The sequence below is a fragment of the Arvicanthis niloticus genome, chromosome 8, assembly GCF_011762505.2.
Source record: "Arvicanthis niloticus isolate mArvNil1 chromosome 8, mArvNil1.pat.X, whole genome shotgun sequence".
Classification (NCBI taxonomy): Eukaryota; Metazoa; Chordata; class Mammalia; order Rodentia; family Muridae; genus Arvicanthis; species Arvicanthis niloticus.
The window spans coordinates 76,485,577-76,512,825 of record NC_047665.1 but is presented as its reverse complement, the minus strand read 5'-3'; the positions used below and the strand labels follow the sequence as shown (position 1 = coordinate 76,512,825).

At 41.1% G+C, this 27,249-nt stretch overlaps 1 protein-coding gene and 1 long non-coding RNA gene across 3 annotated transcripts in view; one reads left to right on the top strand and one right to left on the bottom strand.

Moving 5' to 3' along the window:
• Positions 1 to 1,482: 1,482 nt before the first annotated feature.
• On the bottom strand, positions 1,483 to 27,029 carry LOC143443387 (uncharacterized). Of its 2 annotated transcripts, none has more exons than XR_013112340.1 (3): positions 26,699 to 27,029; positions 5,624 to 5,739; positions 1,483 to 2,738 (listed from the first exon to the last, which is right to left on the bottom strand). It is a non-coding gene; the product is annotated as an uncharacterized LOC143443387 (long non-coding RNA). The 2 variants fall into 2 exon arrangements; XR_013112341.1 differs by lacking the exon at positions 26,699 to 27,029 and adding an exon at positions 24,880 to 26,077.
• The window catches only part of Mkx (mohawk homeobox), a 65,277-nt gene continuing 64,388 nt past the window's right edge, over positions 26,361 to 27,249 (top strand). Inside the window, exon 1 of the mRNA XM_034509647.2 lies at positions 26,361 to 26,504. The gene's annotated coding sequence lies outside the window, so the exon portion shown is untranslated. The remainder of the gene's footprint in view (positions 26,505 to 27,249) is intronic.

Below are 27,249 nucleotides of genomic sequence, written 5' to 3'. Positions count from 1 at the left end.
AGTCTGTGAACCTGCACATACAGAGGGTGTCTGCCTCTATCACTATTTACCTTACTGCTTTGAGACAGCCTCTCACTGATTCTGAAGCTGTCTGTTTAGGCTGGCCACTGAGCTCCTGGGATCTGCCTGTCTTCATACCCAGTACTGGGGATAAAGACACTGCAGCCTTGCCCAGTCTCTTATGTAGGTGCCAGAGGCTTAAACTCAGAGTCTCGTGCATACACACCAAGTGCTCTCACCCACCAAACCATTTCCTCAGGACCTATATATACCACAACTCATTGAACCACAAATGTCATAGGCTTGTTTATTACCCAGGACAATGACTGTGAGTGATTGTTTTTTAGACTCAAATAATGAGAGTCCATGACTAGGTAATTATATTTTTTAAAAAAAAATTCTACTCCTATATGTCATCATTTGGGCTTATAATTAAGTAATCACATTGGGAACTTTTTGATATTTATGTTATCTTTCTAGTATGACTATATTTCAGTGTAACCAAAAAAATTCTCATTTAATAAGAGAAAACTTTATTTTTATAGAATAATGCCACCTATAAGAAGAGACATTGGTGAACTCTAATGAAATCATCAACCTGAATCAATGTTATCAATTAATTTTATAGGATTACCAACCTTTTTTAAAAGCAGAAATATAAGAGTAGTGGAGAATCAAGGATTCCAAACCTCCAAAATCATGCCAAAGATCTTTCTAGTAACAGGAGATGGGTGTACATGAACCATGGAAAAGAGTGGATTTTTTTTTGCACCCTGTCAATTGGGTTCCACTTATGGAAACCATCAAATATTCGGTCTCCCACTGTGACAGACAATGAGATGGAACCCATCTGCTCTGAAGTGTCCTGCTAAACTGCTTAATATGAATCGAACAAACTTTTAGGTCTAACTTGTAGTGTGTAAAAGAAATAGAGGGGAAGTGAAAAAGTCAAATGGAAGTAACAGAATGCACCAAAAGAAATCAAGAAGGTGAATTATCCCAGTGGGTCATTGGTCTGGTCAGCACAGTAACCCTGCGTGTGATGGGAAAACCTTATGGATGATGCTGGCTTCCAAACAAAGAAACAATCACATTCAACGTGTGGCCCTGACTTTGACTTCATTTAGGGAGACTAGCCATAAAGAGCGCTTTGGGAACAGTTGAAGATGTTAAACATGGATGAACAGCAAAAAGGTTTTCAGAACTTGACTGACTCCAGGATTTGTGGCATATACCTGCAGTGCCAGCACATGGGGGACCGGGGCAAAGGATCAGGAGTCCCAGGTCATCCTTAGTCACACAGTGAGTTCAAGGCCAGCCTGAGCTGAGTAAAACCTTCCTCCCCAGATCTCTCCACAAAAAGCTTCACTTCTGAAAGTGAAGAGCGTTAATTTAAAAAAATATTGATAAAATACCCGTGTTTTTATTTAAACTGAAAAGGCAATCAAAATCATATTAACAAATGGTCCTTGGATGGTAGGAAAAGAGGTTTATTTTCTTATTTTGTTTCCCCAATTTTCAGTTTACTCACTGAACACATATGGTTTTGTACCACTAAAAATACACAGCGGTGGGAGCTCACTGACATTCAGTTTGAGGCCATGCTGCACCTGTAGCTGATTACTGGAGTCATTTTTAAAGACTTTTAACAAATTATTTTTAAGAGCCAGGTGTGATTGCTCTCACCTATAATCCTAGGAGTGAGAAGGCAGAGGTCGTGGAACTTCAATCGCAGCGTGGTCTACCTAGTAGGTCCACCTAGCATGGCCAAGCCTTGTAGGGCTACATAGTGAAACTTCGTCTCAAGCAGAGAAACAGAAATAAGTATACCGCCTGGAATACTCTAAGGACTCAGCTGAGGTCTTCAGAGGACACAAATTCGTCTTTGTAGCAGTCAAAGAAAATGCCTTAATCATTAATGTTATATTTTAATATGTTTATGTGTCCACAGAACTCGAAAACAAATCTTCAAGTGTGCAATACCAATCAATTGATAAATAAATAAAATTTAAACGCGAGGGAAGGTCCCGCAAGAAGTGCACAGACTACAGGAAATCCATGCGCTACAAAATCATCTCACAGCTTCAGCCAGTCCGACCTCTGGTCTGCTTTGGAGGTAAGAGCACAGAGGGCCGCTGCTGCAGATACGGGGTTTGTTTCCAAGAAATTTGCGGTGGAGAGCTCCAGCCACAATAAGCAGGGCCAGGGCCAGGCTAGTACATGACCTCGTATCCACCACTGAAGTCATCATGTTCAAAACAAACATCCCAGCTTCTTTATTTAGCAGTTGTCTGACCCTGAGCGCAGATTCTGAACTGGGAAGTCTATGATCAGACTGCTTCAGACATCCTTGAGAGTTTTAATGAAAACTCTGGAAAGCCCTGAAAGCTGTTTCTGTCTGGCACCCAAAGGCTCCATGGCTATCAGCTCTCTGTGCAGTGTTTGTTCCCCGACTTGCAAGGACTCCATCATTTAAGTACTCACTCACAACTACAAGTCACCCACCAGCGCCCCTACCCTTTCCAGGAGAGAATCTGTGCTTGGCAGCAGATGGCTTCATTCTTATTTATTTATTTATTTATTTATTTATTTATTTATTTAAAATTTCATTTGCGTAATGACTGATTGAAGCAGGGTCTGACTGGGTAGCCCCGGTTGACTTTGAACTTTCAATCCTCTTGTCTCAGCCTCTTGAGTTCTGGGATGAAAGAGTATGCTGCTACACATGGCTTTGGTTGCTTCATTGTTGCATTTTTTAAAAAAAGAAGAAAGAAAAAAGAAAAAAAAAAGGAAAGAAGCAGGTATGAGAACCTGACCTCCTGTTCCAACCATCTAATGTTCACAAATGCTTTTATCTCCCAGTTTCAGCATAACACCACAACAAACCCTGCATCCCCTTAGGACCTGATATTGAACAGAAATCTTACAGATATTTTAAAACAAGACAAAGAACACAGAAAACACTCCTCATCTGCCCCCTTCAGGTAAAGATTACATTTAATAATACTTGAAGACAACTGTTTCCATTATTGTGAGATTTTTGCTACTGAAAATAACCTGTACTATCAACTGAAACTTTTTTAAAATTTAAAATATTTGTGAATTCGATTTTTGATCCACTTTACAAAAAGTTTTACTTTGTAAACAATTCAATTTTTGATACACTTTACAAAATCCTCCCAAAGAGTCTTAGTGAAATAATGTTCTTTATGAAAATTAAAAAACATGGTTATTTACTAGGTTTCAAGAATTTATTGCTATCAAGGGATATTTTAAAATGTAATTTCAGCAAACCTTTTGCATAATTTGTGACTGGGACTCAAAACTATAAGTATAGTCTGAAACCCATTCCTTATATCAACCTGTGTCTTGCTTGAAATGATTCTTAGAGATGAGGACATTGCTTACTAGTAATAGGGAAATATTAAACTATAAAATTCATTAGCAGAAAGAAATTAATTCAGAATTGATAAGCAAATTCAGAATACAGTAATGCTAACAAAATACTTAAAATCATAATAATTTCTTAGAAATTATAGAATATAAAGAAATGTAAACTGTGACATCAAAAAGGTGGGAGTATTAAAGTATAGAATATAGTGTGTATGTGTATATACCTGTGTATGTGTGTGTATATGTGTATATACATGTGTGTGTATGTATGTAAATGTGTGTATGTGTGTGTACGTGTGTATGTGTGTTTGTATGTATGTGTACACGCACCTATGTGTGCACACACAAGAGTGAGAGTGCTTCTGGGTACACTGGAATTCATAAAGTGGGCAGAAATCCATGTTAGATATCTTTCTCAATAACTCTCCACCTTATTTTTTTTTGACAGGGTCTCTCACTGAACTTGAAGCTCACCAATTTAGCAATGCTACCTGGCCAAAAAGCCCTGGGGATCCCTCAGCCTTTCCCAACACCACAATGCAGTGCTGGAAATCTGAACTCAGGTCCTTGTGTTTGCAAACAAGTACTTTCCTGACTGGGCCATCTCCCCAGCCAAGTTGAGCATTTTTATGTGTCATAGTTATCCACTTGTTGGCCTGTTATAATTGTTATTAGATGTTCTGTGTAAGCCTCATGCTAACAACAGAACAAAAACCTATTGGAGCTTAACTGGAGATGTCACCACTGAAAACAAGCCTTTAGAATCTGAACCTGGATGCTAGTGTTTAGATCACTATTACACCCTGGTTTGGAAAAAGAACATGAAGCAATTCAGATTTACATTGCTTTCATGAAAATATAAGTTGGTAATGTCAACAGTTTTTATTATTCATTAAGGATATTTTGTGGGGAAAAGTATTTTTGTATTAATGGATACATAACATTTCAAGTCTGTAGTTAAAGTACTGTTTAGTCTATCTTTGGTTCTGTTCTTTCTTCTTGCTCTGGGACTTGAACCCATGGCTTCGCACAAACTAGACAAGCACTCTACCACTCTGCTATGCATGCTCTCTGGTTTTGACATTTGAAAGCTTTCCTTTTTCAGCTGCTTTAAAAATGTACACAACATAGCAGCACAATGTTACACCTACTTACAAACAATTACTATAGATTATTAGAGCAATATTCTTTTCAGACAAGTGGACAGTCAAAGGATATGGTGGGTATTGCCCTAGAGCGATTTTTCTCAGCATATGGCTCAGAAAAATCATTCTCTGATATCACTGTGCACCTGTTACACACACACACACCACAGAATACCTAAATGTGCCTGCTGTTTGGGACTTATGGCACGCATGGATACTGAGTGCATGTGTACATGTGTGTACGTGTGTGTGTGTGTGTGTGTGTGTGTGTGTGTTGTGTGGTCCATGTGTGCCATGTTTTGTATGTGAGGGTCAGACAACCTCAGGTGTCCATGTTTGCTTCTATGTTATTTGAGACAGTCCTTTGGTCTTCTTGTACTTGGGTTGACTGGCCCACAAACTTCCTGAGAGTTTCCTGTCTCTGCCTCCTATCTCACAGAAACACTGGATTACAGATGTGCAATACTAAGGCCAGCCTGACATGGATTCTGAAAACAGAGATTCTGGCCTTTATGCTTATGTAAGCATTACTCATTGAGTTATCTCATCCTTCCCACAGTGCAGCTTTGACCTCAACACTTGTTCTTTGTGACTTAACGCCATTCAGACCTCGAGGAAATGCTTTTACAGGTCACTGGCCTTCCACCCTCAAACTCAAGCATGATCACACTCTAATGTTGAAAAGATTTGCCCCACACAACCAAGAACACTGGAGGGAAGCATGACTTCTGACAACAGAGAAAAGCAACTCAGTGAGTGTATAAAGCCATCTGCACAGAAAGCATGAACACAGTACAGCCTTGCTGAGTGCAACATGATTCCCATCCCACTGCCCATGGTGATGGTGGTGGGGTCCATCCCATTGTCCATCTCCAGGGGGCAGGGTCCATCCCATTGCTCATCCCCCATGGTGGTAGGGTCTAGCCATTGCCCATCCTCGGAAGCAGGGGGTAATATGATTTTTCTTGCTTTTGCAATGTATGTTTCTGGAGGGAAGTGGCCAATCATTGCAAGGGCTGCACCTGGCAGCAAAGAACACCAGGTGATATTGATGCTGGGTGTAGCTTAATCAGTAGGGGTCTTACCTTGTGAGCCCAAAGCCCAGTACTGCATAAGGAGAGCATGAACATGCCTGTAATTCCGGTACTCAGAGGGAGCAACACCATCATCACTTTGAGACCAGGTTGGGATACACGAGGTCCTGTCCCCCAGAAGAATATGATATAATTTAAAACATCATCACAAGTAAATCAAAAAATATTCAAATCTAGAGAAGGAATTCATGAGTCTGATAACAATACAATTCACTGAAGCCAATTGCTCTTAAAGCAAAAATATTTTAAACTTTAATAAAACAACTAAAAAATATTTAGCATTACTTAAATTATGTGCTCATTATAATTTTCCTTTTCTCTGATAACTTGGTGTACCATTTCACAAATGATACTATAAACATAATTTTATTCTAAAATTCTCCATGTTTGTCTCATTGTCTATTCGTTGATGAAAGCTGTTTTCGGATTTTGAACACTTTCCATAGATTTTACACTTGTTTCTAACCCTTTAAAACACTAATCATGAAGGAGTGTTGGTTCTGATAATACAATTAGTTACTTTGCTCAAAGGAAGATAAAAATACATTTCATGATATAAATACATTATGAATGGTTATTTATGCCTTTCAACTTATTTCTCACTTAAGGATTTTAAGCCTAGCCTCAAATACCCAGATACTTACAGTAAGTAACAAATTTATTTGTGTCTTAATATTTTCCCAACAAAAAACCCCAATTTGCATTTAGATCTTTCCCCAGCATGTTTTATTGGTTAAGAAATATTCTATTTAGTAGTACATTAGTTTGGTGTATAACTTGTAAATATTTAGGCATATGGTGTGTGGGCATTCTATTGCTTTCTTGCCTTGGGTTCCACCAATGTTTAGCTGCAGGCCTGAGTGGTGGATAGTAAGTGAAAACAAGACAAAACAAACAAAACAGACAAAACAATGTAAGGAAGACTTCCAAGTTGACAGCGTTGCTTGTCAACAGGATATTTGCATCAAGATGAGGCCACTTGTGATCAGGGCTGTGTCTGCTCACAAAAAAAAAAAACAAAAAAAAAAACAAAAAAAAAAAAACAACAACAACAAAACATCCTTGGAGGATCTCTGGGACCATTCCAAGGCATACTGCTTCTCATTTTTAGTGGGAAGGATGGTCTTCACATTGCAGGAACCTTGGGATGTTCAGTTATTGGTCTGGCAAGTAAGCTCACAGTTAATGTGAACATGTGGTTCTTGTTACTATGGTGTTGGAGCTGCACAAGCCCGTCTTGCTCCATATGACAATGAAATGCTATTTGCTCCTCACCTATGCAAGATATCACCTGCAGAATGAAGAATGAACTGTGTTAGTGACTTTTCTACTGTTAAGCACAGAGTCCAAAGACATGCATCTGCCCATTTTCCTGCACCTCTGGAATTGCAGGGTCCAAATCCCAGCTCCACTGATGCCCACCTTGGGTAATCCTACCACATAGATCTAATGACTTCATGCCCTGAAGGGTGGCAGGGCAAGTTGTATGAGTAGTACTATAGCAGTGTGTGGGAATACAGTCAGTGCTATGTATGGACAATTGTGAGTTTTAAAAATATCCTACATCACATGACCTACAGAGTCAACTACCCTGGGCCCACTGGGGCTCACAGAGACTGAATCACCAACCAAAGAACATTCACAAGCTGGACCTACCTCCCCTCCATTTGTAGCATATGTGAAGCTTGGTCTTCATGTGGGTCCTCTAACAACTAGAACAGGGGCTGTCTCTCACTCTGTTGTTTGCCATTGGACCCCCTTCTCCTACCTGTACTGCCTGGTTGTGCCTCAGCAGGAGAGAGTGTATTTAGTCCTGCTGGGACTGGAAGTCCCAAGGTTCCGAAGAAGTAATGTTGGGGAAAGATTTGTAAGGGCAGGACTGGGAGTAGAGGAGAGAAGAGGGCCATGATTGAGGTGTAATGTAAATAAAAAGTAAATCATGAAAAGATGTACATCCTTTATTCTGTTTCTTGTCATCAGAGTCTGGAGGAATGGTGCCAGAACAAATGTCCTGGAGTGACACCTCTACTCTGCAGACATTTAGATATTGATAGGTCCACTTATCCTCAACTGAGACCATTACAATTGCCTCTTAGTTAGAGCAACACCCTTTCTCCTACCCAGAGCTCTCCTGTGCCTACTTACACTTAAAAATCACCAACGAAGTTGATGAAAATCTCTTCCCATTTTGTAGGCTGCTGTTTTGTGCTATTGACATGTCCTTTGCCTTACAGAAGATTTTTAATTTCATGAGGTTCCCTTCATTGATTGTTGATCTTAGTGCCTTGGCCATTGGTGTTCTGTTCAGGTAGTTGTCTCCTATGCAAATTCATTCAAAGTTGCTCCACACTTTCTCTTCAATCAGATTTATGGTATCGGTTTTATGTTGAGGTCTTTGATCCACTTAGATTTGGGTTTTATGGTGATAAATATGGATCTATTTGTATTCTTCTATATGCAACATCCAATTAGATCAGCACCATTTGTTAAAGATGCTGTCTTTTTTTTCCATTGTACAATTTTGGCTTCTTTGTCAAAAACCAAGTGCTCATAGGTGTGTGGGTTTACCTCTGAGTCCTCGATTCTATTCTATTGATCAACTTGTCTGTTTTTATGCCAATATTATGCAGTTGTTATTATTATTGCTTGAAAATCAGGATAGTGATACCTCCAGAAGTTCTTTCATTGTACAGGATTATTTTAGCTATCCTGGGTCTTTAGTTTTTTTTCATATGAAGTTGCGTATTATTCTTTCATGGTCTGTAAATAATTGCGTTGGATTTTGATAGGAAATGCATTGAACCTATACAGTGGTTTTGTTAAGATGGTCATTTTTACTATGTTAATCCTATAGATTCATGAGCATGAAAGATGCTCTTCTGACATCTTGAATTTTGTTCATCAGAGACTTGAAGTTCTTGTCATACAGAACTTGGTTAGCGTTACACCAAGATATTTCATATTATTTGTAGTTATTGTGAAGGGTGTTATTTCCTTAATTTCTTGCTCAGCCCATTTATCATTTGTAAGATAGGAGGGCTACTGATTTTTTTAGTTAATTTTGTATCCAGGCACTTTGTTGAAGGTGTTGTTAGCAGTAGTAGTAGTAGCTGTAGTAGTAGCTGTAGTAATCCTTTTTACAGTCCAGTTGTTATCCTCCTCCTGGTGCACCCTTTGACACTTCCTCATCCCATTCTTCCTCCCCCATCTCCAAGAGACTGTCCCCACACACTTACACCTCTTCAAGCTTCCCCACTCCTTGGGGCCTCAAGTCTCTCAAAAGTTAGGTGCATCTTCTCTCAATTGAGGCCAGACTAGGCAGTTATCTACTGTATATGTGTCATGGCCTTGGACCAGCTGTGTATGGTGCCTGGTTGGGGCTCAGTGTCTGAGAGATCTCAAGGATCCAGATTTGTTGGAACTGCTGGTCTTTCTGTGGGGTCATCTTCCTCCTTCACTTCTTCCAGCCTTTCCCTAATTCAACCACAGGGGTACCAGGCTTCAGACCACTGGTTGAGTGTAAGTATCTGCTTCTATCTCAGTCTTCTATCTTGTTGGGGCTCTTAGAGGACATGCTAGGCTCCTCCATAAGTAAGTCATAGCGTCAGTAATAGGCCTTGGAGCCTCCCCTTGAGATGAGTTCCAATTTGGGCCAGTCACTGGACCTCCTTTCCCTCAGTCTCTTCTCAATTTTTGCCCCTGCAGTTCTTTTAGACAGGAACAATTATGGGTCACAGTTTTTGACTGCAGGATGGCAACCCTATCCTTCTACTTGATGCCCTGTCTTTCTACTGGACGTTCCCTCTCGCCCCTGTGGAACATTTCATCTAAGGTCCCTCTCTTTGAGTCCTAAGAATCTCTCACCTCCCATGTCTCTGGTACATTCTAGAGGGTCCCCCACTACCCACCTCCTAAGGTTTCCTGTTTCCATTCATTCTGCTGTCCCTCAGGGCTTCACTCCTGCCTTCCCAATACCTGATCATGTTCTCCTTTTACCCCCCACCTACGTTCTCCCACCCAGCTTCCTCCCTCTCTCTGCCATCTCCTTCTTTTCCCTCCCAAGTGGTATTGAAGCATTCTCACTTGGATCCTCTGACTTGTTAACCTTCTTCAGTTCTGTGGGTTGTATCCTAGATACTTTATACTTTTTGGCTAATATCCACTTATTAGTGAGTACATACATTGCATATTCTTTTGGGTCTGAGATACCTCACTCAGGATGGTATTTTCTAGATCCATCCATTTGCCTGCAAAACACATGGAGTCCATGTTCTTAGTAGCTGAATAGTACTCCATTGTATAAAAGAACTACATTTTCTATATCCATTCTTCACTGTGGGACATCTGGGTTGTTTCCAGCTTCTGGTTATCACAAATGAGGCCATTACCAACATAGTGGAGCATGTGCCTTTGTGGCATGGTGGGGCAACTTTTAGGTATATGCCCAGGAGTGGTATAAGGTTTCCAGGTAGAACTATTTCCAGTTTTCTGAGGAACTTCCAGATTGATTTCCAGAGTGGTTGTACCAGCATCTGCTGTCACCTGAACTTTTAATCTTAGCCATTCTGACTGGTGTGAGGTGGAATCTCAGGATTGTTTTGATAGCATTTCCCTGATCACTAAGAATGTTGAACATTTCTTTAGGTGCTTCTAAGCCACTTGAGATTCCTCTGTTGTGAATTCTCTGTTTAGTTCTATACACCATTTTTTAAAATTGGGTTGTTTGGTTTTTTGGAGGTTATCTTCTTGACTTCTTTGTATATTTTGGATATTAACCCTCTATCAGATGTGGAACTAGTGAAGGTTTTTTCCCAATCTATAGGTTGCCATTGTGCTATTGACTATATCCTTTGCCTTACAGAAGCTTTTCAGTTTCATGAGGTCCCATTTATCAGTTCTTGATGTTAGAGCCTGAGCCATTGGAGTTCTGTTTAGGAAATCCATCTCCCACACCCCTATGTTCCAATGAGTTCAAGGCTCTTTCACACTTTCTATTAGATTCACTTTATCTGGTTTATGTTGAGGTCCTTGATCCACTTGGACTTGAACTGTGTCCAAGTGACAAATATGGATCTATTTTCTTTTTTTAATTTATTTTTTATTGGATATTTTATTTACATTTCAGACGCCATCCCCTTTCCCCAGTTCCCCTCCCTAGAAAACCCCTATTCCATCCCCCCTTCTCCTTTTTGCTTTTACACAATTTTTTAATGTTAATCAGAGACTTTATAAGTTTGGTAATGCTCAATAACAAGATGCCCATACAATCAGAAGTGTAACCCAATACCCAACCTAACCTAGATATATCAACTATCTTTGACTGGCGGAGGTATGTGAACATCTGCCTCCATGTTCCCCCCCACCCCACCCCACCCCACCCCTGTCACCTAGCTCCTCCTCTCCTTCTCCTGCTCCTCTCCTTACTCCTCCTCTCCCTCTCCTTAATCCTTCCACCTTAGCTCCTCCTACATATCACCCTTCCTGTTAAAATAAAACCTTTCTCTCAAAATACAATTAGAACATAACTATACCAATTTGTGTCAGTAAGGTACAAGATAGACTTAATACCCAGTCTATCATTTTATTGACTAACCAGAACCTCTGTCATCTCTCCTAACTAAAAGACTTAGTTCTAGACCTGGCTTTTTTCTTGGCTTTAGAATGAATGTCAGCTGAAAACCATCCTCTCAAACCTTTTCTCTCAAAGTAAATAGCCGGGATTGGCTATGAGACTATAAGTTTTCAACCCTGTCAGAAATCCAGAATGACTGAGTTAACAAAAATTATGAAAGAGGAAGGCTGGCTTCCTCTGGGTTCTGTGAGATTGGGGGCAGAGCTGCCGCCCGGGATCTGCTTAGTGCTCGGGCCCAGACCAGAAGGGAAAGATGATGATCTATTTTCATTTTTGTACATACTGACTGCTAGTTAGAGCAGCACCATTTATTGAAGATACTTTCTTTTGTCATTGTATATTTTTGACTTCTTTGTCAAAGATCAAGTGTCCACAAGTGTGTGGTTTTATTTCTGGGTCTTCAATTCTATTCCATTGATCAACCTGTCTGTCTCTGTACCAATACCATGGTATTTTTATTACTATTACTATTACTTTGTAGTATAACTTGAGGTCAGGGATAGTGATTCCCCCGGAAGTTCTTTTATTGTTAAGCATTGTTTGCAGATATCCTGAGTTTTTGTTTTTCCATATGAAATTGAGAATTGCTCTTTCCAAGTCTTTGGAGAATTGTGCTGGAATTTTGATGGAGATTCCTTTGAATGTGTAGATTGCTTTTGGTAGGGTGGCCATTTTTACTATGTTAATCCTACCAACCCATGAGCATGGGAGATCTCTCCATTATCTGAAGTCTTTTTTGATTTTTTTCTTGAGAGACTTGAAATTGTTTTCATAAAGTTATTTTATTTGTTTAGTTAGAGTTACCCCAAGATATTTTTATCTTATTTGTGATTATTATGAAGGGTGTTATTTCCCTATTTTCTTTCTCAGCCCATTTATCATTTGTATAAAGGAAGGCTACTGGTTTGTTTGAGTTAATTTTATATCCAGCCACTTTGCCAAAGTTGTTTATCAGTTGTACAAGTCCCTGGTGGAATTTTTGGAGTCACTTATATACACTATCATATCATTAGCAAATAATGATACCTTGACTTTATCTTTGCCAATTTATATTCCCTTGGTCTTTTTTTGTTGTCTTATTGCTCTAGCTAGAACTTTGAGTACTGTATTGAATAGATACAGGGAGAGTAGGCAGCCTTGTCTTGTCCCTGATTTTTCTGAAATTTCTTCAAGTATCTCACCATTCCGTTTGATATTGGCTGTTGGATTGCTGTATATTGCTTTTGTTAAGTTCATGTATGGGTCTTGAATTCCTGATCTCTCCAATACTTTTAACATGAAGGGGTGTTGTATTTTGTCAGATGCTTTTCCAGCATCTAAGGTGATGACCATCTGATTTTTTTTCTTTGAATTTGTTTATATACTGGATTATGTTAATGGATTCTTGTATACTGAATCAATCTTGCATCCCTGGGATGAAGCCCACTTGATCATGCTGGGTGATGGTTTTGATTTGTTTTTGGATTCAGTTTGAGAGAATTTTATTGAGTATTTTTGCATTGATACTCATAGATGAAATTGGTCTGAAGTTCTTTCTTTGTTGGGTCCTTGTGTGATTTAGATATCAGAATAATTATGGCTTCATAGAAGGAATTAGGTAGTGTTCCTTCTGTTTCTCTTTTATGAAATACATTGAGGAGTATTGGTATTAGTTCTCCTTTGAAGGTCTAGTAGAATTCTACACTAAAGCCATTTGGCCATGGGCTTTTTTTGGTTGGGAGGTCTTTTAATGACTTCTTATATTTCCTTAGTTGATGTGGGCCTGTTTGGATAGTTTATCTGCTCTTGATTTAAATTTGATACATAGCATCTGTCTAGGAAATGATCCATTTCATCTGGATTTTTCAGTTTTGTTGAGTATAGGCTTTTGTAGAAGGATCTAATGATTTTTTGAATTTCCTCAGTTTCTGTTGTTATGTCTCCCTTTTCATTTCTGATTTTGTTGATTTGGATATTGTTTCTGCACCCTTTAGTTAGTTTGGCTAGGGCTTTATCTATCTTGTTGATTTTCTCAAAGAGTCAGCTTTTGGTTTTGTTGATTCTTAGTATTGTTCTTTTTGTTTCTATGTGGTTGATTTCAGCTTCAAGTTTGTCTATTTCCTTCTCCTCCTCTTGGGTGTGTTTGCTTCTTTTTCTTCTATGGTTTTCACATTTGCTGTTAAGTTAGTGTATGATCTCTCCAATTTTTTTATGAGGCACTTAGTGCTATGAATTTTCTTCTTAGCACTGCTTTCATTGTGTCTCATAAGTTTGGGTATATTGTGCCTTCATTTTTATTGAATTCTAAAAAAGTCTTTAATTTCTTTATTTATTTCTTCCCTGACCAAATTATCATTGAATAGAGAGTTGTTCAGTTTCCATAGGTATGTGAGTTTTCTGTTGTTTTTGTTGTTATTAAAATTTAGTCTTAGTCTGTGGTGATCTGATAGGATCCATGGAATTATTTCAATCTTCTTGTGTCTGCTGAGTCTTATTTTTGGACTGATTATATTGTCAATTTTGGAGAAGGTACCATGAGGTGCTGAGAAGAAGGTATATTCTTTTAGGGTGAAATGTTCTGTAAGCGGTTCAGAACTACATGTTTTAGTTAGAATAGATGACAGAGGAGCTGGTTAGTCAACAAAAGGATAGACTGGGTATTAGGACTATCCTGTACCTCACTGGTACAAATTGGCATAATTATGTTCTAATTGTATTTTGAGAGAAAAGTTTCATTTTAACAGGAAGGGTGATGTGTAGGAGGAGCTAAGGTAGGAGGAGTACTGAGAGGAAGAAAAGGAGTAAGAAGAGGAGAAGAAGAAAGAGAGGAGAAGCTAGGTGAAGAAAGAGAGAAAGAGGGGGGAGACAGGGAGGCAGAGGTTCAAGTATCTCCACCAGTCAAAGATAGTTGTTATATCTAGGTTGGTCAGTGGGTTACACCTCTGATTGAACAATTCCAAACTTATAAAGCCTATGATTAACATTATTTTTAAAAAATGTATAAATGCAAAAAGGAAAAGGGGGCATGGGATAGGGGTTTCCTAAGGGGGGTGGGGGGGGAATGGGGAAAGGGGATGCCATCTGAAGTGTAAATAAAATATCTAATAATAAAAAAAATGTTCTGTAAGCATTGGTTAAATCCATTTGGTTTATAACCTCTATTAGTTTCACTGTATCTTTTTAGTTTCTCCTTCAATGATATGTCCATTAGTGAGAGTGGGGTGTTTAAATCTCCCACTATTATTGTGTAGGATTCAAGGTATGTTTTGAGGTTTAGTAAAACTTCTTTTATGAATGTGGGTGCCCTTACATTTGGGGCATAGAAGTTCAGAATTGAAACTTTCTCTTGGAGAATTTTTCCTTTGATGAATATGAAGTGCTCTATCCCATCACACTTGATAACTTTTGCTTGAAAGTCTGTTTTATTGTATATTAGGATGGCAACTCCCATTTAGTTCTTGAGACTGTGTGTTTGGAAGACTTGTTTCCAGTCTTTAACTATGAAGTAGTGCTTGTCTTTCTCATTTAGATGTGTTTCTAGTGTGCAACAAAATGCTGAATCCTGCTTGCATACCCAGTCTGTTAGCTTGTATCTTTTATTGGGGAATTGAGTCCATTGATATCGAGAGATACTAAAATCCGATGATTGTTAGTTCCTGTTATGTTTGTTGTTGTAGGTATTGTGTATGTGACTCTCTCCTTTTGGTTTTGTTATGAGATGATTAATATTTTGTTTTTTCTTTGCTGTAGGTATCCTCCTCGTGTTGGAGTTTTTCTTTTAGAATCCTCTGTGGGCTATATTGGTAGATAGCTATTGCTTAAATTTGGTGTTGTCATGGAATATTTTGGCTTCTCCATCTATGAGAGTTTTACAGGTTATAGTAGCCTGCACTGGCATTTGTGTTCTCTTAGAGTCTGCATGGCCTCTGTCCAGGCTCTTCTGGCTTTTAGGGTCTCTGTTGAGAAATGTTGTGTAATTCTGATAGGTCTGTATTTATATGTTACTTTTCCCTTTTCCTTTACAGCTTTTAATATTCTTTCTTTGCTCTGTGAATTTGGTGTTCTGATTATTATGCGACAAGAGAATTTTCTTAACTAGCCCCATGTATTTGGTGTTTTATATGCTTCTTGTACCTTTATGGCCATCTCTTATTTTAGGCTGGGGAAGTTTTCTTCTATGATTTTGTTAAAGATGTTTTCAGGTCCTTTGAGTTGGTAATTTTTGCTCTCTTATATTTCTATTATTCTTAGATTTGGTCTTTTCATTGTGTCCTAGATTTCCTGAATGTTTTAGGTTAGGAGTTTATTATGCTCTGAATTTTTTGACCATTGTGTCAGTATCTTCAAGGTATCTTCTACACCTTAGATTCTCTCTTCTATCTCTTGTATTCTGTTGTTGATGCTTACATTTGTAATTCCTGACCTCTTTCCTAGGTTTTCTATTTCCACAGTTTCCTCCATTTGTGTTTTCTTTATTGTTACTACTTCCATTTTTAGAGCTCGGATTGCTTTGTTTAATTCTTTCACCTGTTTGATAGTGTTTTCCTATATTTTTTAAGAGGTTCATTTGTTTCTTCTTTAAGGGCTTCTACCTGTTTACCTGTGTTTTCCCGTATTTCTTTCAGTGAGGTTTTTATACCCTCCTTAAAGAATTCTATTGTCTTATTGAGATAGAATTTTAGGTCAGCATCCTGGTTTTCAGGTGTGTTGGTGTATCCAGGATTTGCTGTGGTAGGTGAAGTGGGTTTTGATGGTGCCAGAATATATTGGCTACTGCTGTTTATAGTCTTTTGCTTTCCTCTAGCCATGTGGTTATCTCTAGTGTTAACTGGCCTGGGTTTCTGTCTGGAGCCTGCCTCTTGTGTCCCTTGGTTTTCGCAGGTCTCCTGGGAAGCCTATGAACTTGGCTGTAGCAGACCTTCTGGGATGCCTTCGGACTGTTGGGGCTGTGGCCCTGTCTGTAGCAGACCTCTTTGGGGGCCTTCAGACTGTGGGGTCTTCAGAGGCACAGACAAGCTGATGGTCTCCCCAGGTGGAAGGCCTGTTGAAGGTGTTTATCAGCTGTAGGAGTTCCCTGGTAACTTATGCATACTATTATATCATTCATGCATTCATGAATAGTGATACTTTGACTTCCTTTTTTTCCAATTTGTGTTTCCTTGATCTCCTTTAGTTGTCTTACAGCTCTCAATAAAACTTTAAGTGCTATGTGAAATAGATATTAGGAGAGTGGTCAGCCTTGTCTTGCTTTGATCTTTATGGAGTTACTTTAAGTTTCTTTCCATTTAATTTGGTATTGGCTGTTGGCGTGCTGTATATGGCCTTTGTTATGGGTAGGTATGTGCCTTGAATTCTGGATCTCTCCAAGACTTTTTATCATAAATGGGTGTTGAATTTTGTCAAGGTAGTTTTTTTTTTTTTTCAGCACAATGGAAACTCCCAGAAATCTATAAGGGTGACCCTAACTAAGAATCCTAGCAATGGGGGATAGAAAGCCTGAACTTGTACCAGGTACAGGAGCCATCCTAAAACCAGGTGAGACTTTCAGTGGAGGGATTGGGACACCAACCCAGCAACAAAAGCTTAGACCCACAATTTGTCCTGTCTACAAGATGTGTATGGGTAAAAGATAGAGCAGAATTTGAAAGAAGGGCCAACCAATGACTGAACCAGCTTGAGACCCATGCCATGATAAGAACCCACCCCTGACACTATTGATATTCTATTATACTTGCAGACAGGAGCCTCACATAACTATTATCAAAGAGGCTTCACCTAGCAACTGATGGAAACTAATGCAAATACCCACAGTCAAACATTAAGTAGAACTTGGGAAATCCTGTGAAAGAGAGGGGGTAAGGATTGAAGCAGCCAGTGGGGTCAAGATCTCCACAAAAACAAACAAATAAATAAACAACCTATAGAATTGACTAACCTGCCCACCATAGAGTATGCATGGGATGGACCTAGGCCCTCTACACATATGTAACACCTGTGCAGCTCAGTCTACGTGTGGGACTCCTAACAGCAGGAGCAGGGTCTGTCTCTGACTCCATTGCCTGCCTTTGCAACCCTTCCCCTTAACTTGTCTATCCTCAATAGAAGAAAGTGCGCCTCTTCTTACTGTATCTTGATATGCCAAGGCTGCTTGATATCCATGGGAGACCTCCCTTTTTCTGAGGAGAAGTGGGGGAATGAATGGGGATAAGATACGAATGAGGGGAGGGGAGCTGGGAGGAGAGGAGGAGGAGATGAGATGTAAAGGAAATAAATAACTCAATTAATTTAAAAAAATCACCAATGAAGATAAAAATCAGAAGAGAGCTGATGACTTTGAGTCACAGTGTGACTTTACAAGCTACTCAGTATCTGCTGCCTGCTCTGTAAGATTATGGTCCAAACACTTGGGAAACAGCCAGTATCCTCATACTTGGGACAAATGGAGACATCTCTCCACAAGCTGCAATTGCTTACCGCCATGCAGACAAATGTGTGCAAACAGTGCCTCTCTCCAATCCTGCTCTCTTCTATTCACAGGTATGAGAGGTTTGGGCTGGTGGTGGGAAGAGGGGAGGAGGATTAGATCTTACTTAGACCAGGGAAGGAGAAAAATCAGGACCTGAGCTCAATTCATTTCTTGTTACCGTACTTATTTATGTACGGTATTCTGTTTATTCTTTCAACAGAAGTCCAAAAAAATCTCTGTTGGAACCCAGAGGGCTTGGGCATAAAACTTGAAAAAGCCTGGATGTGAGAGGTGAAAACATTGTTTTTCAATCAGGCTCAAATTTCTGAAATAATGTTCTCTCTTTGCATGTTTTGGGGAAGGATGTTGGTAATATGGTTACAAAATCTTTAGCAGACACATAAAATGGTCATTCTATCATCTTTGAGCTCCCTCATGCCTGTGTACAGCTGATTTATAGATTGAGTGGATTTCGGCAATCATTACATCAGGTACTCTAAAAGTTTTTAGATGAGGTTTGTTTTCCTGTGCCTCCTTAGCAGGGTTATAAGCGAGGGCAGGATGGTGTCTCTCAAATCAAATTTGATGTCCTTTTGGGCACAGTGGTTTTCATGCAGGTTCCCCATAAATAGTTACTATTGATTGTTTTAAAACGACAAAATATAGTTTAAACTTTTGTGGGTGTTTTTCTGTATTGGGGCCAGGAGAATATGATGATCCAGAAAACAGTAATTTCTAAAAGTGAATCACCACCATTCACTTACAAAGATACAGCATTAAATCCAAACACTTTAAAATATATTGAAAACCAAGAAGGGAAAGGGGTCAAGAAGGAAGGAAGGAAGGAAGGAAGGAAGGAAGGAAGGAAGGAAGGAGGGAAGGAAGGAAGGAAGGAGAAGGGAAGGGGAGAAGAAAGGAAGGGAGAAGGGAAGAGAGGGGCAGAGGAAAGGAGGGACAGAAAGGAGGGAGGGGCAGGAGGGAGAGAAGAAGGTAAGGAAGCCTGGAGTTTTAGAAACAAGCTAAAACACTAGAAGTAACCGGACTGATCAACACAGATGCAGGTCCCAGCAGTGAGGAGGACAGTGGTTTCCAGTCTGCTTTCCAGCATCCCTGGTTGTACCAGCTTTCGTAATCCACAAGATACTTTTCTCCATCCCACCTCTCGTCACTAAGACCGTCTTGTTACCAGTTTGTTAGAGCACTGACAAAATCCTGTAAGTGCAAAGAAAGCCGCAAATACAGAGGCTAAAGTAAGATATTTATTTGTCTCAGTACCTCAAAGCTGAGAGTTACTAAGAGCCAGTGAAAGCTGTTCTCCCTTGAACAAATTCCAGACTGACCACCAGGAACTGGAGAGATGGCCCATCATTGAAAAGCACCTGCTGTTCTTGCAGAAGGCACAGGTTTGATTACCAGCACCCACATGGCAGTTTACAAAGATCTCTAACTTCTCCTCCAGGAGATTCAGTGCTGTCTTCTGGCCTCTAAGGGCACCAGAGAGTCACATAATGTACATACATACATCTGGGCAAAGTACTCAGACACATAAAATAAACATACATAAACACACACACACACACCCCTATCTGTTTTGGCTCCTAAGAATTGCTTTTACATTTTAACATAGTTGAAAAACAATGGAAAAATAATATTTGTGGCGTGGGAAGATTGCATAAAACTCAAGCTTCAGTGTCCATTTAAATAAAGATTTATGGAAACACACTAACACTCCGCCATTGACTTATGCTCAAGAGTTGGAGGGGAAGAAAGAAGGGTGTGAATGGTTAAATACAGTACTCAGGTATGAAATCCTCAAAAACAAAAGCATTAAATTTTTTAAAAGACAAATTCTGAAGAAACAAAGGGTCAGGAAGGGCTGCTGCTCAGCTCAGGTTCTCTGTTGGATACACCAAGACCAGGAAACAGCACCACTGGCTTTCAGGGTAGTCTTCCCACCTCACCTGACACAATCAACATAAACTAGTTAATTTGGCAGGAATTTCATGTTTTACTTGTCTTTTTTTTTTTCCAGTTTCTTGAAACAGGGTTACTCTTTGTAGCCCTGGCTGTCCTGGAACTCCTTCTGTAGACCAGGCTGGCCTCCAACTCAGAATCTGCCTGCCTCTGCCTCCCGAGTGCTGGGATTAAGGTCCTGTACCACAACTGCCTGACTAGTAGACATTTGTGCTGTAATACAAGAAGGACTACTCAATCCTCCCCTTCCCCCAACACAAAGGGAGGGCCACCAGGAGATTCCAGGCCAACTCAGAGGAGAAAAACTCCTGTAAGCTGCATGTGTTGCTCATATTCTTCCATTGATGGTCCTGGTCAGATACTTTACACATAGATACTGGGTGAAATTACAAAATAAAATCAGGAAGTGTAGATTGGGGGATCGTATAGAACTTTGGCACTCATTGAATTATACACACAGGAGTTAAAGTTTAAAGTCTTGTTCTCTGGAGTCCATTAGGTCCCATGTGGAGTCCTACTAGGTGGTGGTCAAGTTTTTGAAACATTACACTAAATTCCTCTTTCTTTCCTTTGTTCTTTCCCTCTTGCCTTCATTTTTTCTTCCCTCCCTCCCTCTTTCCCTCCTTCCCTCCTTCTCTCCTCCCTCCCTCTCTCCCTTCTTCCCTCTCTCCCTCCCTCCCTCCCTCCCTTCCTTCCTTCCTTCCTTCCTTCCTTCCTTCCTTCCTTCCTTCCTTCCTTCTTTCCTTCTTTCCTTTCTTCCCTCCTGCCTGCCTGCCTCCCAAGATGGGATTTGATTGCATTGCCCAGTTCTTCAACTTTCAGGCTTAAATAATTCTCAGTGTCCACAGTAGTCAAGACTATAAGCATAACCACTTTGACATAAGGAAAATTGTTTCTCAAGCTAGAATGTTGTTTTCAAAATAATTTTAGTGTTGGGGTATTGCCAGGTCTTTGAAGAACAGCAGTGTGACATTTTTCATGTGCATAATACAGCATGTACCCAAGCATACAGAAAGTTTCTAGGTACTTTGGTATCAAGAGGCTGAGATTCCTTGCAACCTATTTCAGCAACTATGAAATAAAACAAGATACACTACTTGGGCTTCAGTTTATGAATTGCTCATAATTTGTATTTTTTAAAACACATTTTAGCCATTTTTTTTTAATTGCAGTGATAAAATACTTGCATGTTTTCAAAGGGACAGGGTAAATTTGACTCATCAATAATTACTATCAAAGATGGTTATCTTGAACTCTTATTGAGTTCATGTCATCTTCCTGCTCTGGCCGACTGAGAAGCTTGAATCATGTATGAGCAGCCCACACCCACCTGTGGAAGAATGTAGTTTAATTCTATGTTCTTTACCCTTCCCCTGATCTCCAGAAATGGTTTGCAAGCTCCTGTGTTTCGTACTACAGCTATATTGTATGTTCCCTCTGCTACCACTGCCATTCTCAACTAGACTTTCTGTGGACATGTGGCCTTAAGTTTCTTTAACATCTCCACCATAAAGACAATGCTTCTAATAAAATAAAAGAAATAGAGGTATAAGTCCATAAAAAACGGGTTATCTTGCAGACACTGTGGTACATAGCTATAACCCAGTCCTCAGACGGATGTAGCAGGAGGATCCTGAGTTTGAGGCCAACCTAGTACACAATGAGACTCTGTATTTAAAAACAAAAATTAACAATTATTGCGGCTGAGAGATGGCTGAGCAGTTAAAAACCCTTGTAGCTCCTGCAGAGAACCCAGATTCAGTTCCCAGCACCCTTATGGTGGCTCACAACCATTTGTGACTCTAGCCTAGAGGATTATGATACACTTTTCTGATCTTCCCAGATACCAGGCACATACTTGGTGTCCAGACATACATGTAGGCAAATCATTCATACATATAAAATGATAAAATAAATCAATAATAATGATAAGTTCTTGTATTTATTAGCTGCTTTGTGGGGGGGGGAAGTTAATATCCATGGACACTAAGCAAGGAGAAGGTTACAGCACAGTCAGTATTTGTACAAAGAACCCCATTTTACCCCATAATGCCCACAGGAACCAACCGTACCCTTGTTATGAAAAGCTGATTGTCAGTGCCCCTGGCTCCCAGAAACACACTGCTAAAACTACTGTCTTGCTTCTGAGTTGACAAAAGACAAGCCCAACCAACTGCATTAGAACCACAGACAGTAAGCATGTCCGAGCTGTGCCCTGAAATCACAATGGTATGATATTAAAACCCTTTGGAACATAAGACAGCCTTTGAAAATTGAAGATTAAATAGATTAGAGCATCTTGGTCATTCTGTGGTGTCTGTCAGTCTTGTTAGATCAACCTATACCCTGAGTGGGATTTCCAAGACAGAGAAAAGTAACTTCAAATTAGTGAAGAGAGATTCCCTAGTGCTTTCCATGGATTAATTAGCTACACAATTGAAAAACTTTTAACTATCAATTTATGTCTCTACCTCACAAGACAATTACTAATTTCGGGAAACTTGAAGAGCCAAGCGTAAACAATTTTTAACTTTATTAAAAGGAAGGGATGGGGGCTGGCAAGCTTGCTCAATGGTTCAGAGATCGTACTGCAGAGGACACAAGTTCAATTCCCAGCACCTATGCTGAGTGGCTCACAACCACCAGAGCCCCAGTTACAGAGAATCCAATACCCTCTTCTGGCTTCTATAAGCACCCTCACTCACCAGTGTATATTCACACACACACACACACACACACACACACAAAATGCATTTTAAAAAGGAAATGAAAGAAAAAAATTTATTCAGTAAAAAACAAACCCAAGTATTACAAAAAGAAAATCTGACATATAACACACATCGGTCACGTTTAAACTTTCCAAAGATAACATGGGTAAAGGTAGAGCGAAGACCCAGCAAGGCAGTTATTCTATGTAAACTCCCCCATCCACGCATCCATAGACACATTCTTTCTTAATCAGTCACCTAAAAGCAGGAGCAAATGTAATTTGCTTTAAAAAGTCAAAGATCTCATCCAGCATGGTGTTGCCTGTCTGTAATTATAGCACTAAGGAGGCAAAAGAAGGAGGAGTCTCATGAGTTCAAAGCCAGCCTGGGCCACACATAGTCAAAACACTTCTACTGACAATAATAATAGACTAAGAAATTTTTTTAAAAAAAATTCCAAATGATGAGACACTTTTCAGTCTCTGTCCAGACAGACTATAAACACTCAACTACCAATGCTACATATTATAAAAGGAAAGGAGGCCTGTACCATTGGAGTGGGACGAGGTAGGGGAAGAGTCTTACACTAAAAGAAAACTTGAGACTATTGATCAGTGTATAGTAAGAAACATGTCTCCTTCAACCTAGTGATTGTACTGCCATGTAACTGTTTCTAGAAAAATGCTTACGCATGAATAGGAAGAGACATATACACAGATGTATAGTAATTAATAATAATAAAAACTGGAGTAGAATTGTTCATGTGGGCATGACTGAATAGAGAGTATGGAGCCTTGTGCAACAGTTTAAAAGAAGTCACAGCTACATATAGCGTACAGGAAAGCTCTCTATGATGTCACTTTGTGAAAAGACTAGCGTTTCATTCTAGTAACAAGCTATCAAGCTATTTTAAGTTCATGTGAGAGTATATGTTCTTGTATACAATGTGGTATTATTTATTAACAAACTGAAAGAAAAACTGTAATGTGTTTCTAATCATGTATGTGAAGGCACTGAGACAGGTCTAAGGCATGTACATACAGGGCGGCAACTACATTTTGGTGTGTCCTTTGCAGAGTGCAATTTGTCTAGGTGACTTGGGTTGTCTGCCATTCTTCCCTTAGGAGTTAACTTATGGGGAAAGCTCCTACTCGTCCAGAAGTTATTCATGCAATTATGTTGGAAACAACCTAGAAGGCTTGTGAGATGCCTTTCATAGTCTGCTCATAATTTCAGCTTTCCCAATTGTACTGCTGTCCTAAACCACCAACGTTGGGGCTCCACAGTCAACTTGGCTAACTGTAAAGGCATCCTGGTCATTGTTCATACACTTGCTGTCTCAGAACATCTGAGCAGAAATGGAATCTTTTATACCATTTGTTTACTCTCTGCCCATAAGTATTAACTGAGTAGGTGAGTTTTAAAACACTTTTTATCCCCTGCTAGCACTTCAATCAATAATAATTCTGAAATGTCAAGGTACCTTGGTAAAAAAAAAATATCCAAACACCAAAAGCAACTCCCCACGCACTATAAGGTGAAAACAACATTTATCTATAATTATATCATAAGTTAAATAAAATAGATGAAAGATTTTGCCAAATGTCTTTAACATCTCCCTAGCTTCAGAAATGGCAATATGTTACTTTCAGGCTTTTAAAGATACCTGAAAAATAGAGTAAGGCAAGTTTGTGGAAAACTTATTGTTTTTATTTTACACCTTAGTAAATTCGGACAAAACCAACATCAAATTAGCCAGAATTAAGTTTAGGGCTGGGGTTTTCTTTCTCTGAGCAAAGGGTCCCTGCCACATACTCCACAAGAGCTACCCTCTCCCCACCGCTGCTTCAAAGGGCAGCTTTCACGTCTGAGGCCGACAATACACCACTTCATAGACTGGGAGAGTCTAAGTAAAAGTCAATTTTGGAAAAGGTGAAATTTAATATGACGATAAAGGTGTCTGAGCTGTTATGAAAACAGATACTTCCCCTCACACACAGGCTGCAACCTGGAACATTTTCTGTGAACTGTTCGGAAGACACTTTCATTTTTAACACGGGCCCTCTACTGTCTCTCCACTGCAAAATAAACCTGAACCATTAACCGCCCCCCCCCCCAGCCCAACGGAGAAGAGATGTATTAATTTTCAATGACCTCATGTGAGACTAAGGTGTGTGTGTCAAATATATATTTGCTTAATTCTGTATCTCTTATGCGCGGGGATGGGGGTAGGGAGGTTGTGAAACTAACGTGCCAATGTATCATCAATTCCCCGGGATATTTTTTAAACGCATGTAAATACATTGAAACAGTAAAGATCACAAAATTCCTTTGTTCTGTACTACAAAGGCGTTACTGTAGTACACAGTTCCGTAAACCAGTAGAATAATATGAAATCAGAATCACATTTGCAATTGCTGCTTCGTCCCAGGGAGGGGCAGCTGGCGAGAACGTGGGTCAGAAGGGAAGGTTGCACCCCAATGCCTACCGAGCATCTTTACACAGGGACTGAGGAAGAGAATGGACTCTTTCTTCCTATGGATTGTCAACTGTACCTGCCTCTGTTGTGAAACTTGCCCGCTGAAAATCGGAGGTTGAAATTGTCAGATTTGTCCCCGGGGTTTAAGCTGCTGAGGTGGCGTCTGTGATTCAGAGCCTGCCCTCAACCTATTGAACAAGCGCAGCGCAAAAGGCAGCAACGCAATACTGCCAAGGAACATCATATAACAGAAACCCGGGAACAGCACAAAAGGCGATCGATCAAACCATAGTGCACATCTGCCTGGAGCGCAAAAATAAAAAGCCAGTCTCCTTCCTGATTTAGACTGTGCCTTGCTGAGTTTCTTGCCACTAATTGAGGAAATAGCAACTTTGAAAAATCGAGGGTGAGATTAGTTCTGGAAACCTCAGCTTTATTATATATTTTAGCCACTGCTAGACCTCATAAAAGGCGGATGTCTTAGGTAGGGCTCTCCATCAGCCCTGTGTGGCTACCGTAAAGGGAGAAAAGTCCAAATGATGCTAATTCTTTCAGATATTTTTCTTTTTTAAATCTTCTGTAGCTCTTAAAAGACACAGCCGGTACCAAGAACAGCGGGGGCCCAGCCACTGGAGCAGGCGGCTTGGTGCTCCACCTTGTGACCCTTTGAACTGTCACAATTTCTTGAAGCTTCTCCCATCCAACTCAACTGCGCAGTCTTTGGTAAATTACAAATCACATTTTAGAGAATGTGGTAGCCATTCTTTCTTCGTGCTTCATATGACTTTAGGTTCTAACCCTGGGGTGCGTGTAGATCCAAGTCTCCTCGCACTCTGTCTTTTGCACACCTGGCAACGGCAGCATGGGCACCTGAGCTCGCCTTGCCCCACCTCTGTATTGCCGCATCTCTACCTCTGCAGTGCTCTTCCCGAGAAGCAGACGCTTGCCTGGCCTTGACCTCCACAGCCTGGACTTCGCGGGCCAGCCCAGCGACACCAAAAGGGGTTTCAAGGTGCAAGAAGCTCTAACCTCCAGCTAATCGTGAGGGAAACACCTGGGGCGTCTCCGCCACCTCTTTGCTCCCGGCCTCGCTTGGGGACATTTCCGGCACAAGGAACAGCTAAGACATTGGATTTGCACCGCTACCTCTGAACTGGTGACGCGAGCCCCAGGCTCCGGGCAGCTTCTCGAATTACTCCCTTGAGCGCAAAAGGAAAGAAAGAGAGGGTCTTGTCGGGCGCTGCTAGGCGAAAGCATCCGGGAGCCATGCCCCGCTGGGAGGCTGCGGCCGCCCTGGAATCCCGGCGTGGCGGGCGGCTGCGTCTACGCGAGGGGTTAACTGCAGCTCCCGCGGCCCGGCGGGCGCGATCGCTTCCTCTCCCTCTGCCCGGGAACCTGGATATCGCGCCTGCGGGATGTTCGCGGGCTGGGCCGGGCAGTCGGGAAACATGAGAAGGTTTCGGTATTCCGGTTCCCGGGCCGCGCGCGCCCGTCTGGGTAAATAAAGCCGAGACAACGCCGGTGGCCGCGGTGAGCGCGTCGGAGCCTGCGCCGAGAACATGCGGCGGGGATGGGAGTGTGCCTAGTCCCGAGACGGAACTGCCAGCCGCTGGCTGCGGGCTCCGCGGCCACAGGTACGGCCCCGAGTCCCCTCCCCCGAGCTCTGAACCCTAGGCTCACCGAGGCTGGGGCGCCGCTGTTTCCCTGCTCTCTGCACGCCCCGGCTCTGCCCTCCCCTCCCCCACCTCAATCTGAGGTGTAGTGGGGGACGCACCCCGAGTGTAGGTCAAAGCTAGAGGGTGGGTCTGGGAAGTAGCTAGCAACCCACCTGGCAGCCCTCGCTTTGCTTTCTAATTATCCGCGGGGCAGTTCTGCAGGGATCGCGCTCTTCAGTGCTTCTAGGAGCGAATGTGGGTAAGAGTAGCGCACATGGGGTTGATATGGGGTTTGGGGGACCTCTCACGGAAGCCCGGGAAGAATTAGGAACCGCAGGTCTCAACTGCTTCGTGCCTCACGCCGGTTGCAATGGTTCAGGGCTCTCCTAGCACCGCGCCAGCAGGCGCAGAGCTGGAGCATGGCGGTGTTTGCAGGCTGTGGGAAAGGTCCTAGATGGCAAAGCTCACTAAGGCTTTGCTTGGGAAAGCGTGTTGTTGCGTTTAGGACTGGGCTGGTGGAAAGAGGTGGACTGGCATGGGGGAAGGACGATTGCACCCACAATGAGGCGTGAGTGCCAATCATTGGGATGAGGGGAGCCGCCAGGTTCCCAAACTTGCTTTGACACCGAGGCTGGGTGCGCACTCCAGGCCCATACCTGCCTGCGCAGGATTCAGGCCTAGGGCACAACGCAGCGGCCACCAGAGGTCTGACTTCACTTTTCAC